This window comes from Malaya genurostris, chromosome 3 (genome assembly GCF_030247185.1).
Source record: "Malaya genurostris strain Urasoe2022 chromosome 3, Malgen_1.1, whole genome shotgun sequence".
NCBI lineage: Eukaryota > Metazoa > Arthropoda > Insecta > Diptera > Culicidae > Malaya > Malaya genurostris.
The window spans coordinates 37,377,221-37,395,830 of record NC_080572.1 but is presented as its reverse complement, the minus strand read 5'-3'; the positions used below and the strand labels follow the sequence as shown (position 1 = coordinate 37,395,830).

Genomic DNA, 18,610 nt, shown 5'->3' with positions numbered 1-18,610 from the left:
AGTATTTTACCATTACTGTTATTTTGCCTACAATTCCACTGGACATGCTTAGCATTTAAGTCCCCTATTACGAAAAATTTCGATCGATATCTTGTAAGTTTTTGCAAATCGCCTTTAAAGAAATTTAATTGTTCGCCGGTGCATTGGAATGGCAAATATGCTCCAGCGATGAAATAAATTCCATGAATGGTTTCAACTTCGATTCCCAAGCTTTCAATAACTTTAGTATTGAAAGAAGGTAAAATTCGATGTTTAATTTGCCGTTGGACAAAAATGGCAACTCCACCACCAATTCCAGTAAACCTGTCAAATCGATGAACCACATAATGTGGATTACTTTTCAATTTTACATTTGGTTTAAGAAAAGTTTCTGTCACAATGGCAATATGAATTTTGTGAACTTTGAGAAAATTATAAAATTCATCTTCACTCGATTTCAAAGATCGAGCATTCCAATTTAAAATATTCAAATAATTATTTAACATCACTGTTAAATTTTAAATTCATTATAATATTATTTGCAAATTTCCATCCGATTTGAAATGCTTCAAAAAGTGATGAAGTCGAATTCATTTGGATGATAATTTGAAAAAGTTGATCTTGTAGGTAGATCATTTTATTTTCAGTTATATCGCCTAAATCGACTTCATTTAAAGAAGCGAATGGCATTGAAGGAATATTTGTAGGTAGACTGCCATTAGAAGAAGATGATTTGGCCGGTCTACCTATTAATAAATTGTTTTCGTTAGAAGAAGAACTGCAAGGCGGTCCTGTGTTTTGATTATTTACATTAGAAGAAATAGGAGATAGATTTCTACCTAATATACCAGCATAAGTGAAATTAGAAGAAGATGATGACGAGGTCGATCTACCTGTCAATAAATTGTTTTCGTTAGAAGACGAATTGGCAGGTGCCTTAGAAGAATTTTCAGGTATGTTCTGTAAATTTAAGGTCGTTGATTTGACTTGTTGTCTAAGCGAACGAGCGTTTAAAATTTTTTCCCTGACAGGACATTTCAAATAATTGGATTTATGATTTCCATTGCAATTTGAACATGAAAATTTATCAGTGGTTTCATTCATTGGACAAGCGTCTTTCGAATGCGATTTACCACAATTCAAACACCGTATATCCATATGACAATTTTTGGTTCCATGACCGAAGCCTTGGCAACGACGACATTGCGTTAAGTTTGCAATACGATTATGCCGTTTATAATGTTCCCAATGAATTTTAATGTGGGAAATGAAACGTACTTTTTCTAAAGTTTTCAAATTGTTTACATCACTTCGATTGAAGTGTATTAGGTAAAGTTCATGGGAAATTCCAGAGCGTGGTTTAGAAGTACCATTCGCTCTTTTTTTCATAAGTATTACTTGGGAAGGGGCAAAACCAAGCAATTCTTTTAGTTCATTTTTAATTTCATCAATACTTTGATCATTTGATAATCCTTTCAAGACAGCCTTGAAGGGTCTGTCTGATTTTATATCATATGAATAAAATTTATGAAGTTTTTCGGACAAATATCGAATAAGACGTTCGTAATCTTCCAATCCATCCACCAAGACTCGACATTCTCCTCTTCGTCCGATTTGAAATGAGACTTTTACTTCCGGGAGAAAAGTAGAAAGCTCAGTACGGAATGCTTTGAAGTCGGAAATCATCACCGTCACTGGTGGCATAGATTGATGTTTCTTCCCAGAACGACAAGCGTCCATTTTGGGAATTTTTGAAGATTTTTCTTCTATGTCGCTACAATCGGATTCAGGAAGAATCTCGTAAATATTGTTAGACGGCATAGAATCAACGGAAGGGAAATCCGTCCGTTGTCTTTTATTTTTACATTCAGATTCTATAAGATCGTGAATGTTATTAGAAAAATGTTGAATAACGGATTGTGATTTATTCCGTATTGAATTATTTTTAGCCTTAGGCTTGTTGCCTTTCCGGTTGGACGCAGGCATTTTTGAAATTAATGAAATTTTAAATTAAATTAACTAGGCTAAATTAGTCTTCGATTAGACTCCTAGCTAGCCTTAAAAAAGGCTGATTAATTTCTTAGTCACTCTAATATCACTCTTTGTATCACTTAGTCACTCTAATATCACTCTTTGTATCACTTAGTCACTTAGTTAGTGATTCAGGTAGCCTTGAAAAAGACTGAAGCCTTGAATCAATGAAACTCTAGGTAGCCAGAAAAAAAAAATTCCAGGAGCCAAGAGCTATACGCGTGCGGTGCGAACGACTGTTCAACACCGACTGCCTGGTTGTCTGTTTTTGGTCTGCTTCTCAAATTGATCCTCGCTTCTTTTATGCACGAATTACTTCACGATTTTCAAGCACTTTTTCCAACAGACTTACTTAAAGTTTTCACCAGTGTGTCTGCTCAGTTTGACAGTAATCAACTTAATGGCAGATCAGAGTACGTTCAGCTTGAACCTCGACCGTTGACCCCTCAGAAGTCCGTTACCTCTCACGTTCCCTCCATCCCATTGTACCTTTTATTTTCGTTATCCCCACCCTCCATGGCCGCCTACTTCCTTCGATATGCGCTACTAGCGGTGGGCAGTGGAAACTACAGGCGTGGATGGCTGCGTGCTTAGTGGGTGTTGGGTTGGGATGTTTACTGTTAGAATAATCACCTATTTTCTTGACACAAATTAACACATTCACTTAACCAGTTACGAAACACGACGGATCTCAACAATCTTGGATGAAATTAAAGCATAGGTTACAAAATTTTGTTCTTAACATAAAGATAAAGCAGAATTGAATCAACATAGATATTGCCAATAAAATCAACTCTGCTTTTGTTGATACGCAATATATTGATGAATTATTTCAACAATAAAATCAGCTGGAACAATTATTTTTTTCGTTTGGCAAGACCAAAATATTTATTCACATTGAATAGAGATCTTTGTTGATGTTGAAGGGAGAAAATGGTTTAGAACAATCATATTCTAGCTTGAAATTAACATGAATCAGATTTAAAAATCTGCTAACTGATTTGTTATTTTACACAAGCTCCATTTCTCTGCGTGTGGTATGGGAAAGAGATGAAAAGGTTTAATATCTCGTTCCACAAACTTTTCGTGTTCCTTTTGAGTCCCATGAGAACTATGCAAAATTTTAGTCTGATCGGTGAAACTATATTTTCGCACTCCAGGTTTGAAGCTTGTATGGGATTTAGTATGGGAAAATTGATTTTTGAAAAAAAATCGCCATGAGATCAACCTTTAATCTCTAATAATCAGTGTATGTGTTGATTTCGCAAGAAATTTGATGAGAATGAAAAATTTCGAAGACTTTAAAACAATTCGACATTGGTAGAAAAGTTATTAAAGGGAAACCAGCACGGTGGCAACAATAAGGCGCTCAAGCCAGAGCTATCGTAGCCAACATCTCGGGCGTTTGGGGCTTTCAAAGCTATCAAGTCAGTGAGAGCAAAGTAAACAAAATGAAGATAAATACAACACATCATCAATTGTGGAAGCCAGTATTACAAATCAGCACCACACGTTCCATAATGAAATAACATTTATAATCAAACATAAAAAATCAACTTTGTTTCAACAAATCACAGATATTTAGCATCAACAAACTTTTATTTGTGTTTACATACTTCTTCGTTGTTATCGTCTTTGCGGAAAAGATGATGGTTCCAAGAACATGGCGGCCCAGCAGAGGGCTGAGGGAAACTGGCGCAATGTTCGAACAATGGCTCATTCCTTCTTCTTCTTCTTCTTCTTCTTTCTACTGGTTGGCGTCACCTCACTTTGAGATGATGCGGATAGATGGCACAGCAACTTCTACTGGTTGGCGTCACCTCACTTGAGATGATGCCGATAGATGGCACAGCAACTTAGGTTATATTGCCAATTAATTTTGGGCTTTCTTTTCATTGGACTACTGTTAAACCTAAGTATTTAGCTTGATCAGACCATGTCAATTCCAAGCCATTCAATTTGAGAATGTGATTATTGTTTGGTTTAAGAAAAGAAGCTCTTGGCTTGTGAGGAAAGATAATTAATTGCGTTTTTGCTGCATTTGGTTTAATTTTCCATTTTGACAGATAATCACTGAAAATATTTAAACTTCTTTGTAGGCGACTGCAGATCACTCTTAGATTTCTACCTGTGGCTAACAGACTTGTGTCGTCACAGAATAGCGATTTCTGACAACCAACGGGTAGATTTGGAAGATCAGAAGTGAAAATATTATACAAGATTGGAGCTACACTCGAACCCTGCGGAACACCGGCTCGTACGGGTAGCAATTCAGATTTACAATTCTGATAGCTAACCTGAAGAGTACGATCAGTTAAATAATTTTGAATCATTTTGATCAAATAAATAGGAAACTGGAAATCAGACATTTTTGCTATTAAACCTTTGTGCCAAACACTGTCGAATGCTTTTTCTATGTCTAGAAGAGCAACTCCAGTGGATAACCCAGAAGATTTATTTGCTTTTATCATGTTCGTTACTCTGACAAGTTGATGAGTAGTTGAATGTTCATGACGAAATCCAAACTGCTCTGGTAAAAAAATTGAATTCTCATTTATATGAGTCATCATTCTTAACAAGATAATTTTTTCAAAAAGTTTACTGATAGAAGAAAGTAAGCTAATTGGGCGATAACTTGATGTTTCTGCTGGGTTTTTATCAGGTTTTAGGATAGGAATTACTTTAGCGTTTTTCCATCTTTTTGGGAAGTAAGCTAATGAAAAACACTTGTTGAAAATTTTAACCAGGAGTCTCAAGGCAACATCGGGAAGATTTTTAATAAGAATATTAAAAATTCCATCATTACCAGGAGCCTTCATGTTTTTAAGTTTTCTAATAATTGATTTAATTTCATCAAAATTCGTCTCAATAATGTCATCGTGTGATAACACTTGAGTTGAAATATGATCATATTTCAGTGAGACTTCATTTTCAATAGGACTCACAACGTTCAAATTAAAATTGTGGACACTCTCGAACTGCTGAGCAAGTTTTTGAGCTTTTTCGCCATTTGTAAGAAGTATTTGATTTCCTTCCTTGAGAGCAGGAATAGGTTTCTGAGGTTTCTTAAGAACCTTAGAAAGTTTCCAGAAAGGTTTAGAATATGGTTTAATTTGTTCAACTTCTTTAGCGAAATTTTCATTTCGCAAAAGAGTAAATCTATGTTTAATTTCTTTTTGTAAATCCTTAACTATGTTTTTCATAGCAGGATCACGAGAACGTTGATATTGTCGTCGACGAACATTCTTCAACCGAATGAGCAGTTGTAGATTGTCATCGATGATAGGAGAATTTAATTTAGTTTGAGCTTTGGGAACTGAAAGATTTCTAGCTTCGATAATATAATGATTCAAATTATCAATTGCTGTGTCGATATCCGCAGAATTTTCTAAAATAGTTTCATGATCCACATGATTTTCAATGTGAGATCTGTAATCCAACCAATTTGCTCTATGATAGTTGAAAATAGAACTAATTGGATTAATTATAGCTTCGTTGGAAAGTCTGAATGTTACAGGAAGATGATCTGAGTCAAAATCAGCATGAGTAATCGGTTCACTACAAATGTGACTTTGATCTGTTAGAACCAGATCAATTGTAGACGGGTTTTTCACGGAAGAGAAACAAGTAGGATTACTGGGATGAAGAACTGTAAAGTAACCAGCTGAGAGTTGATTATGAAGTATTTTACCATTACTGTTATTTTGCCTACAATTCCACTGGACATGCTTAGCATTTAAGTCCCCTATTACGAAAAATTTCGATCGATATCTTGTAAGTTTTTGCAAATCGCCTTTAAAGAAATTTAATTGTTCGCCGGTGCATTGGAATGGCAAATATGCTCCAGCGATGAAATAAATTCCATGAATGGTTTCAACTTCGATTCCCAAGCTTTCAATAACTTTAGTATTGAAAGAAGGTAAAATTCGATGTTTAATTTGCCGTTGGACAAAAATGGCAACTCCACCACCAATTCCAGTAAACCTGTCAAATCGATGAACCACATAATGTGGATTACTTTTCAATTTTACATTTGGTTTAAGAAAAGTTTCTGTCACAATGGCAATATGAATTTTGTGAACTTTGAGAAAATTATAAAATTCATCTTCACTCGATTTCAAAGATCGAGCATTCCAATTTAAAATATTCAAATAATTATTTAACATCACTGTTAAATTTTAAATTCATTATAATATTATTTGCAAATTTCCATCCGATTTGAAATGCTTCAAAAAGTGATGAAGTCGAATTCATTTGGATGATCATTTGAAAAAGTTGATCTTGTAGGTAGATCATTTTATTTTCAGTTATATCGCCTAAATCGACTTCATTTAAAGAAGCGAATGGCATTGAAGGAATATTTGTAGGTAGACTGCCATTAGAAGAAGATGATTTGGCCGGTCTACCTATTAATAAATTGTTTTCGTTAGAAGAAGAACTGCAAGGCGGTCCTGTGTTTTGATTATTTACATTAGAAGAAATAGGAGATAGATTTCTACCTAATATACCAGCATAAGTGAAATTAGAAGAAGATGATGACGAGGTCGATCTACCTGTCAATAAATTGTTTTCGTTAGAAGACGAATTGGCAGGTGCCTTAGAAGAATTTTCAGGTATGTTCTGTAAATTTAAGGTCGTTGATTTGACTTGTTGTCTAAGCGAACGAGCGTTTAAAATTTTTTCCCTGACAGGACATTTCAAATAATTGGATTTATGATTTCCATTGCAATTTGAACATGAAAATTTATCAGTGGTTTCATTCATTGGACAAGCGTCTTTCGAATGCGATTTACCACAATTCAAACACCGTATATCCATATGACAATTTTTGGTTCCATGACCGAAGCCTTGGCAACGACGACATTGCGTTAAGTTTGCAATACGATTATGCCGTTTATAATGTTCCCAATGAATTTTAATGTGGGAAATGAAACGTACTTTTTCTAAAGTTTTCAAATTGTTTACATCACTTCGATTGAAGTGTATTAGGTAAAGTTCATGGGAAATTCCAGAGCGTGGTTTAGAAGTACCATTCGCTCTTTTTTTCATAAGTATTACTTGGGAAGGGGCAAAACCAAGCAATTCTTTTAGTTCATTTTTAATTTCATCAATACTTTGATCATTTGATAATCCTTTCAAGACAGCCTTGAAGGGTCTGTCTGATTTTATATCATATGAATAAAATTTATGAAGTTTTTCGGACAAATATCGAATAAGACGTTCGTAATCTTCCAATCCATCCACCAAGACTCGACATTCTCCTCTTCGTCCGATTTGAAATGAGACTTTTACTTCCGGGAGAAAAGTAGAAAGCTCAGTACGGAATGCTTTGAAGTCGGAAATCATCACCGTCACTGGTGGCATAGATTGATGTTTCTTCCCAGAACGACAAGCGTCCATTTTGGGAATTTTTGAAGATTTTTCTTCTATGTCGCTACAATCGGATTCAGGAAGAATCTCGTAAATATTGTTAGACGGCATAGAATCAACGGAAGGGAAATCCGTCCGTTGTCTTTTATTTTTACATTCAGATTCTATAAGATCGTGAATGTTATTAGAAAAATGTTGAATAACGGATTGTGATTTATTCCGTATTGAATTATTTTTAGCCTTAGGCTTGTTGCCTTTCCGGTTGGACGCAGGCATTTTTGAAATTAATGAAATTTTAAATTAAATTAACTAGGCTAAATTAGTCTTCGATTAGACTCCTAGCTAGCCTTAAAAAAGGCTGATTAATTTCTTAGTCACTCTAATATCACTCTTTGTATCACTTAGTCACTCTAATATCACTCTTTGTATCACTTAGTCACTTAGTTAGTGATTCAGGTAGCCTTGAAAAAGACTGAAGCCTTGAATCAATGAAACTCTAGGTAGCCAGAAAAAAAAAATTCCAGGAGCCAAGAGCTATACGCGTGCGGTGCGAACGACTGTTCAACACCGACTGCCTGGTTGTCTGTTTTTGGTCTGCTTCTCAAATTGATCCTCGCTTCTTTTATGCACGAATTACTTCACGATTTTCAAGCACTTTTTCCAACAGACTTACTTAAAGTTTTCACCAGTGTGTCTGCTCAGTTTGACAGTAATCAACTTAATGGCAGATCAGAGTACGTTCAGCTTGAACCTCGACCGTTGACCCCTCAGAAGTCCGTTACCTCTCACGTTCCCTCCATCCCATTGTACCTTTTATTTTCGTTATCCCCACCCTCCATGGCCGCCTACTTCCTTCGATATGCGCTACTAGCGGTGGGCAGTGGAAACTACAGGCGTGGATGGCTGCGTGCTTAGTGGGTGTTGGGTTGGGATGTTTACTGTTAGAATAATCACCTATTTTCTTGACACAAATTAACACATTCACTTAACCAGTTACGAAACACGACGGATCTCAACAATCTTGGATGAAATTAAAGCATAGGTTACAAAATTTTGTTCTTAACATAAAGATAAAGCAGAATTGAATCAACATAGATATTGCCAATAAAATCAACTCTGCTTTTGTTGATACGCAATATATTGATGAATTATTTCAACAATAAAATCAGCTGGAACAATTATTTTTTTCGTTTGGCAAGACCAAAATATTTATTCACATTGAATAGAGATCTTTGTTGATGTTGAAGGGAGAAAATGGTTTAGAACAATCATATTCTAGCTTGAAATTAACATGAATCAGATTTAAAAATCTGCTAACTGATTTGTTATTTTACACAAGCTCCATTTCTCTGCGTGTGGTATGGGAAAGAGATGAAAAGGTTTAATATCTCGTTCCACAAACTTTTCGTGTTCCTTTTGAGTCCCATGAGAACTATGCAAAATTTTAGTCTGATCGGTGAAACTATATTTTCGCACTCCAGGTTTGAAGCTTGTATGGGATTTAGTATGGGAAAATTGATTTTTGAAAAAAAATCGCCATGAGATCAACCTTTAATCTCTAATAATCAGTGTATGTGTTGATTTCGCAAGAAATTTGATGAGAATGAAAAATTTCGAAGACTTTAAAACAATTCGACATTGGTAGAAAAGTTATTAAAGGGAAACCAGCACGGTGGCAACAATAAGGCGCTCAAGCCAGAGCTATCGTAGCCAACATCTCGGGCGTTTGGGGCTTTCAAAGCTATCAAGTCAGTGAGAGCAAAGTAAACAAAATGAAGATAAATACAACACATCATCAATTGTGGAAGCCAGTATTACAAATCAGCACCACACGTTCCATAATGAAATAACATTTATAATCAAACATAAAAAATCAACTTTGTTTCAACAAATCACAGATATTTAGCATCAACAAACTTTTATTTGTGTTTACATACTTCTTCGTTGTTATCGTCTTTGCGGAAAAGATGATGGTTCCAAGAACATGGCGGCCCAGCAGAGGGCTGAGGGAAACTGGCGCAATGTTCGAACAATGGCTCATTCCTTCTTCTTCTTCTTCTTCTTCTTTCTACTGGTTGGCGTCACCTCACTTTGAGATGATGCGGATAGATGGCACAGCAACTTCTACTGGTTGGCGTCACCTCACTTGAGATGATGCCGATAGATGGCACAGCAACTTAGGTTATATTGCCAATTAATTTTGGGCTTTCTTTTCATTGGACTACAAGCGAAAATCATGCTGTGTGGCTACGTCGAGTCGCCAAAGTACGAATAAAAAATTCAACATAAACTGCTGACGCACTGATGACGTAGACGTTAAAAACTGATTCAAAAAAACTTAAACTGGTTTTCCAAACTAAATTATAGTTATCCGATTTTTTTTGTTTCGATTATAGAGGTTTTAACCTTAAGGTCATTCGCCTCTTCGGGCCAGAAAAATTTTCTGACCCTATAAGCGGGGTTGGGAATCGAACCCAGGTGGGCTGCGTGAAAGGGCATCGACTTACCCATCACACTATATCCGTCCCCTTATCCGATTTTTGTATTCCGTCATTCAATTGACAAAACGTAAAAATCTTGGAACTTTGCAAAGTTTTGTTCGGGTGGTTGAAAGTTGTACCCGTTTGTAAGGCTCTGAATCATCTCACAAATTATTTTAACTTTAATTTAAATTTCTCAGTTATTATTTTGTAGTTGGTAAAAATAATCCTACTTGAAAGCATGGTTATTTCTGATAGTTCAATAGTTATTATCCGACACTAAAAAAAATCCTGCAAAAAAGTTCTAACTTTCAGATCTTAAGTAAAAATCAACATTTAACTAAAAGTTAAAATATATCGCGAGATGGTTCACAGCCTAAGTGTAACAAAAATTTCTTGTTTGACCTTCAGTCATATCGAAGACGAACTTGTCTTATGTGGATGATCCGCTGTAGGCCTGTAATAGAACCATTAGTTTCATATTCAGTGCGACGAAATGATAAGTGAAAGAATGAACTGTTGCAAAAAGCACGAGATTGAAAATTTATATATATTTTGCTAAAAAAGGCGGGATAATCGATACTACTAGTCTAAATGAATCAAAAACATAATTTCTCATAAACTGTAAAAGTTGTAAAATCTTCTTGTAAATTACTAATATTAATAAATTGTATATAATTTTAAATTGTCTGAATGACAGCAACTGCCATAGCTCGAGATAAATCTTTTCGAATATCCATTGTGTCACTTCAAATCAAAATTGCACGAACTTCATACCTCGCAGCTGTTGTGGATTGTTTCAAGGCAAACGGTGGACTAACTAAAGGATTTTTGTCAACGTACTGTTGAGACTAACTAAAGGATTTTTTTCAACGTACAATGTTTATGACGGCACATTGCGTTATCTCTTGAGATCAATGCCGAAAATGGTCACGTATTTTCAATGAAAGAATCCAATCCAACAGCCTCAAATGCGTTTTTTCGTTTTTTACTGTCTAATTCGTAAATGATCGAATCCCCATCGAACGAAGAGAGACGAAGCATTTTCTTGTCTCACTGCAACAAAAGAGAGTATCAATGCCAACGTTACGTCACTTTTAATACCTATCAAAGAAATTTCCGGTGAATTTTTCAAAAACCCAGCGACTACTTCTTTTTGATTACTTTCTTTTCAAATAGTTACTAATGTCGTTTTTCATTGATTCCACTCGCTCGGTGCCAGTGTTTTGCTCTGACAGTTGATCAATGAAACGGTTTTGTAAAGTTTGGTTTGCACGCATGCTGCTCGGAAAAGAAAACGGGTGCAAAATAGTTGCCCGCGAATTGCCCCGAAAGGGCAATTTTTTCGTGCGGTGCAAATCAATGAAACACAGTGCACCTGTTTTGATTGCCCGACTGCACGAAAAGTGCACGAATAGAGCAAAACACTCCACGAGTCTTCTCAATGAAAAACGACATAAGTATTTCCCACGTTCTACGTTCTTTGTAAATGGAACGAAACCTGGAATTATCGAGAATCAATTATTACTGGGAAATTAATGAAAATGTTCGTAATCGAGTCACAACAATAGGAAAGAAAAGGCAGTAAACTTGCTTGCTAACGCTGCCTTTTGTGAAATTCTCCAGGAACAGTTATATTTTCATTTATGTGACTCATAAGATGTGTTTGTGTTTTCAGGCAATGGAATTGTGGATCATCGAACATCATTCAGTTCATACACAACGAGAATTTTTTGTCGATTAGTGAAAAAATACTAATCCAAATTAATTTTTTAATTAAATAAATTATGTTTATCATGTTATTCGAAACTTAATACCTAATTGATGACATTTCAATATGAAAATGTATTCTACATGATATTTAGGTCTAAAACCTATTGAAATCTAAACATTTTTTCATCAATTGAAGTGAATTTTTCTAACTATTAAATTGCAAGTATCAATTGATATACATTTTGGATATATAATTGTTGATTGATGAAATTTGTAATATCATTAGGTTATACCATGATTCCATTTAGATAAGATTTGAAGTGATTAACACTTGCAATTTAATAATGGAAATCTATGTAGTTTTAATATAAAGAGTGTCTAGAATATAATAAATCATAGTAATTGTCCAAGTTGTAGATACGAACACCAACAGCTAAAAATCATTGTGAGTCGTTTTCGGTCATTATCGATTCTCGAAGCGTCGATTTTGTATGTATATGTGAAGCCACCATCAGTTCAAGGCATTACCAGTGTATACGGGTAATCCGAATTTGATTAGCAGATAGCTTTCATTTAACTGCTGTTAAGAAGGCCAAAATGGGTTTTAAGGACCCGGCGCCTTCCAGCAAGAACATCTAGCCATATAATAAAAAAATTCGCTTTACCAGTTGAAACCCATGTGATGGTTTGTTTGTTAGAAAGGTGTTTGTTAGAAAAGAAGCTTCCCCCACGTGACTCAGGTTGGTAATCCACTTTATCATCCAGTCATTCACTTGTAACATAAGATACTCTGATGCACTCCCTGTTCCTCCACGTTGTCGATATAATTGAGCATAATACAATATAATATGATATAATATAATATAATATAAATTTATATAAAAAATATAATATAATATAATACAATATAATAGAATATAATATAATATAACTACAGAGAACAGACATCCAAGCTAGTACAAACTTTTTTAAAAAGCTGTGTAAAGCATACATGTGAAAATCCATTAAAAATCACCGTTGCACACGACTTTGCACGCATGAATGTCCGTTGGATATCTGCTCTCTGTGATATAACATAATATAATATAATATAATATAATATAATATAATATAATATAATATAATATAATATAATATAATATAATATAATATAATATAATATAATATAATATAATATAATATAATATAATATAATATAATATAATATAATATAATATAATATAATATAATATTATATAATACAACATAATATAATATAACATAACAAAATATAATATAAGACGATAATATACGAAGTAATGTGCTATGATACATTATATAACAGTTGTTGTCGCTGTGTAAGTTATGTCGCAGTACAGCAGGAAATATAATATTTCTTTTTTAATAATAATAATAATAATAATATTAATAATAATAATAATAATAATAATAATAATAATAATAATAATAATAATAATAATAATAATAATAATAATAATAATAATAATAATAATAATAATAATAATAATAATAATAATAATAATAATAATAAGAAAATAATAATAATAATAATAAGGAACTTGTGAGGACTTAGTTATCTCACCATTTGACGACCTCGTTTCGCGAAGCTTCGATTTTCACTAAAAATCGAAAATGACTGAAAGGGTAATGGGTCAATGAACATGAATATTATTAGCTCTGCTAGACATGATTGACTCTGTAAACATGCAGAATATAAAGCTTCAAAATTTGTAAACTCCTATTCGTTTAATAAATCAGGAATCGAATCATCATTAAAATATTAAGCTCAATTCTGTCGTCTGCGCTGAATTTCAGTTTACAAAACGCATCACATAAACCCAAATACGTTAATTCCTAAACTGGTTGTTAATTGATTCTACACAGCAAGTTTCAAAATTTCATCGGTACCATTCGTAACAAAAGGTCAGCTTAGGTCGAATATCACCAACCATTATTACCTGAGGGTGGAAGCTCCTATAATGGATTTCTATGCCTTTAATTTGATTTAATTTTCGGACAATGCTTTGGCAATTCTTTTAAAAGCGCAGTCAAAATTGACAAATGGACCCTTTTCTTCGTTGTGCGTTTCTGTGTTTTACGTTCTCTGACAAGCCGACCGGCCGATGGTGCCTTCGCATCTTTAAACGTGGGTGAGCTTCAGCCATAGGTGTCCTTTGGAACACCGACACACTTTTCAATGTATTGAAAATTCACCTTTTGACCATGCCGGCTGCGGAAATAAATGAACAAAAGTAGGAATTTCATGCTATTATTGTGATGAACTGGTGAGGGTATAGGTGTTATGCAGGGGCCTCATAAAATATTATGCTTTAAATAATTTTGAGAAAATAAATTATAAGAGTGTTATAAGACGACGTTTAAAGGAAATTTTTGTAATGAATGTAATGAACAAAAGTAGGAATTTCATGCTATTATTGTGATGAACTGGTGAGGGTATAGGTGTTATGCAGGGGCCTCATAAAATATTATGCTTTAAATAATTTTGAGAAAATAAATTATAAGAGTGTTATAAGGCGACGTTTAAAGGAAATTTTTGTAATGAATCATAAAGGATAAAATTTCATTTTAACTCTATTAAACGTAATCTGTCTTTTCGTTACGCTGCATGAATTGTAACTCCAGTAAAGTTTCGTATCATTTGCGAACTGAGAGCAATTATTTACTAATCGGCAGCTATGAGTGATATATTGTGCTTCTTATTATAGTTCGTGATTGAATTAAATGATGTAACTCAGTACATTATTTTATGAAGATGTGTTGAAATAATCAAATATGAATATGGTTCATGATGACTATATGCAGAAAATATAGCAGACTGTAAATGCTGTGATAAATGATTATTATAAAGAAGAACTCTTTAGACAAGAGTTGTATCTCAAGCACTTTATGATCTTAGTATGTGCCTTATCAATCATTACACATAAAGAAGTGACTGTATAACCTTTTTATACGGATGATAAATGTATACAAGAAAACAGCCCATTATTTGAATTTTCTCAGTTGTAAATATGGTACTCGAAATAAAAAAAAAACAACATCATTCTGCAACTCATTGCATAAATAGTTCTATGTGTTCAACATCCAACTAAAACTGTGCTTCTTTTTCCGACGTTGCATATTGCTGTGGCGCCAAACGGATATTGTTGCAAGGAAATGCAGGAAAACAAATTCTTAGAAAATAATCTCTTTCGCTCTCTATGTAAGCAGTAAGAGGATGAGCATCATTTAGAGCAATAAATTATGTCCTTTTTGTGTACACAGCAACCCACAAAACGGATAGCGTAGAAACTAGCCTTCGGGTTCATAATGATTGTTGTTTTAGTTTTGGGTATGACGAGCTCACCAGATCTTACTTGACCGCAAATTTTAGGACTTTGAAATCATTCAACTTTCAAGCTCTAGTAGAGTTGAAACACGAAATGATTTTTCTACTAAATCTGTTTAATGATTGGTCTTCCTGAAGATAATAAATGAAGTCACAGCTAGTTGGTTTTTGGTTGTTATGTCATTCATAATGCTTTTTTAGGACATGCTAAGGTCAAGCAGACCCTGCCAGTTTGGAACGAAATCAATCTTCAGTTCAGCAACAACGCACGGCATTAAATTCAACATATCATGTCAATTGTATGGGTGCACAGTGGTGCTATTTTTGCGCACACGAATTTTACATTTCTCTCCCCTACTTCTATGTACGAGATTCGATGCGGACTCATCTGACGGCGCCATGCTCGCAAAAAAGGATGTTGCCAATGATTTGTTCGGGAAATGTGAGAGCTGGATATCTTGTTATATGATGTCTTTGTTAGAACCTAAGTTAACAAAATCGGTCCTGCCATTTTTGAGGAATCAATCTTAGCTTTTTTCCAGAGCTCTACTACTTTTACCGGTACTTCAGGTACTGGAAATCGGAAGCTAAAAAGTCGAAGCGAGTTTGTTTGGTCATCTACTGAGAAGATTTGTCAACTCGAACAGTTATTTAGTCAGTTTAGTCAATTCCAAAAAGGGATTGGCTTCGTCACTTTTATGACGATTTGAATTTTCTGTCACCCATGGCTCTATCATTTCGGAATCGGTAGTTAGATCTGGACAAAATATAACAACAATTGGTGAGATCATAAGACCTTTAATTTGAATTGATTCTCCAACGTCATCTGGACAGTTTCTCGTGATCCCATCTACCAGTCACGGAAGAACACCAGCTGGATGCCAGATTCCTCAAAATTTTATCATACACAGTTCGAAAAAATCGTGTGATTTTACATCTTATAAAATGCACATAAATGGAGCGTCATATTTCATACAAATTTATATTCAAGAGCATGTAAAATTGTGTGATTTGAAAATCACATGTCTTGAATTCGAATGAAATAAAAAATAAAAGACCGATAGCAGCAGCGCGACTTAAACCGAGTAACATTAGATCACAAGCACATCGGTTACTCGACTGGACCGCAGAATATCTGTTTATTGAATAATTGATAAATATAAATCTATACAGCGGCACTTGGTAACAGAGTGCAAATTACACTTGGAGCATGTAAAATTCTGAGCTAGTGGAATATTGCGGAATATTGAAAAATTAAGTATATGTGAAATGTATCGTTTGTAGAATTCTGTCACCTGTGAAATTCATTATTTTTTTCTGTGTAGTTTCAAATAATTATAAGAAATGCCCTTGACATCGAAAAACTTACGTAGTGTTCCTTAATAAACATATCTTAAAAACGTATTGAATTTAATCTAGTAGAAATCTGTGTAGCAACCTCTGAGGAATACATAGATGTGAGTTTTTTACGGTATTCTTTGAACACTTCCTCTGGTCGTTCCGGAACTGGAAATCGGACACAAGAATAGCCAAAATGACTTCTGACTACCCACTTTAAATATCGACCATGTAATTCCGGAACCGGAAGTCGTATCTGGATAAAATTCATTTGCAGCTTATAGGCCTATAAGATCTTTCATTTAAATCGAAGTGTGTGAAATCGGTCCAGTCATCTTCGAGAATTTGAGTGACATTATTTATCACATGAACATATGCATACATATTCACACATAATCACATACCCTCTGACATATTGATTTCTTGATTAACTAAATCGAATGGCGGATCACAGCCGAACCTTGGTTCAAAAGTCACAAAACTTTGCATTAAAACTTACGTCACTTATTCGGTAAAATTTCTGAAACAAACTATGACCTATTATAGTTTTAAATTATTGATCCCTTAGCAACTTTGAAACGAGAAACGAGCCATGTTTAAGAAAATTGTGTGGAGTGTTCTTCTTCGTTTTTTTTCGGAACCGAATGTATATATCATTTATATTCATTAACACCGAAATAAACATAGTTTTGTTGAATTTAAATGTAATATTTTGGTAAACGAAAAATATGTAGTAAACATGATTACACAAGAAAACAATACAATTCGTGCAGCTGAAATATTAATCATGTACTAACACCGTATCCAAAACATATTATAACCGCTAAACTAACCTGCCTGACATCATAGCAAATAGTGCATTTACCCATCTCATCCCATTGAGTCATCTGGATGTTTATCTTAATCCAAGAGTATGATTCACTTCTTATACTCCTAGAGATAACGCCGATAACAGAAATTCCGTTGAAACGTCATCCACAGTAAGCATCGTATGTATTTTTGCTACATCTACCGTGATCACGATGAAAGTAAACAATGTGAACTCTCAGCTCTACTGCCAGAAAGCTAGTTTCTGTTTGATAAGGTGTGGTTCCATCACAACGCGCGTCACAACAACGGGATGGATGTGACGACATACACTTCTATTCATGAAAAATCTCGCAGAATTCCGATAACGACTGATGGAAATAAACAAATAACGGAGCTTTCAATCCATGTTTTTAAATTGAAATACTCTTAACCTTAAAGAAAAAATTAAATTAAAGAATTAAAAAATGATTGCGGGTGTTGGAAATCGAAGGTGAAATGTGTAATCTTAGCAAGTGCGCTGCATGCATCCGGACAATGTAATTTTTAGATCATTATTTTGCTCATCGAGCATCGGAGGTTGAGTTGCGTTGAACCTTTTGCATATGTCATCAACATTAACAGATTAAAATGGTTTTTACTACGAATTAATTGTGTATTGATAGCGTGAATGTCTATCAATGCAGGGTTTCCAGAAAAACTTTCGGGATATCAGGTTAGACATTGAGCTTCGGTCCATTTAATAAAAGGATTTTTCAAATAGCATTAACTTTACGTCTGCTTAACGGTTTAAATGTTGTTGTGTTTCTAACTGTTCTATTTGAATTGTTCTGCACTGACATTCGAAACGTAAAAAATTATACAGAAAAACCTGCTCTTTGCACAGGTTTTGAATTTAGATTTCAAATGAACACTCAGGGCTGACTTTCGTTTTTTGTGTATAGCCTGTTTTTGAAGCATTAGATCAAAAACTTCAAAGCGGAGCTCCTTTCATTTTTACAGTGATGACCGAATAGAATTTCAAATTCTTTGTCTTAAATGAATGGTCTTATGGCTTTATATACTGCATGTTCCATTCGGATTCTACTTCCGGGACTACAGAGTGAAATGTGTTCAAATTTTCGAACCATTATTTAGAGCAGGGGTTCCCAAAAAGGTCGATATAGACCCCTTGAGGTCGCTATTCTTTTTGCGGGGGTCGTCGTTAACGAAAACTGACTATGGGGGGCGCAGAGGTGTAGAAATCGACCCCCTATTGTTTGATATAAGTTGTTATTTGAAATATTTATGCTAAAAAAGTTGTGTTTATTTGACCATCCGCGGAAATTCGTAAGTAAGTTAAAGTTTAATCAATATGAAATAAGCAGGAAATTAAATTTTCAATGGAATTTGTAGATGGGCCACTGAGGCCAAAGTTAATTTTAATAAAGGGGTCCATGACCCAAAATAGTTTGGGAACCCTTGATTTAGAGCGACTAAAAAGAAATGAGGAGAAACTCTTCTAAATGTGGTCATTTTAAACTGTTTAAATTTATGGGATATGATA

General features: G+C 34.4%; 1 protein-coding gene across 6 annotated transcripts in view; it reads left to right on the top strand.

Annotated features, from left to right (window-relative positions):
• The window catches only part of LOC131435468 (protein commissureless 2 homolog), an 88,918-nt gene that overhangs the window by 8,046 nt on the left and 62,262 nt on the right, over positions 1-18,610 (top strand). For 2 of the 6 annotated variants that reach the window (XR_009230502.1, XR_009230500.1), the window contains one exon: positions 11,539-11,588. The exons of the other annotated variants lie outside the window; for them this stretch is intronic. The gene's annotated coding sequence lies outside the window, so the exon portion shown is untranslated. Of the gene's footprint in view, positions 1-11,538; positions 11,589-18,610 lie in introns of those variants that run through there. 6 annotated transcript variants of the gene reach the window in all.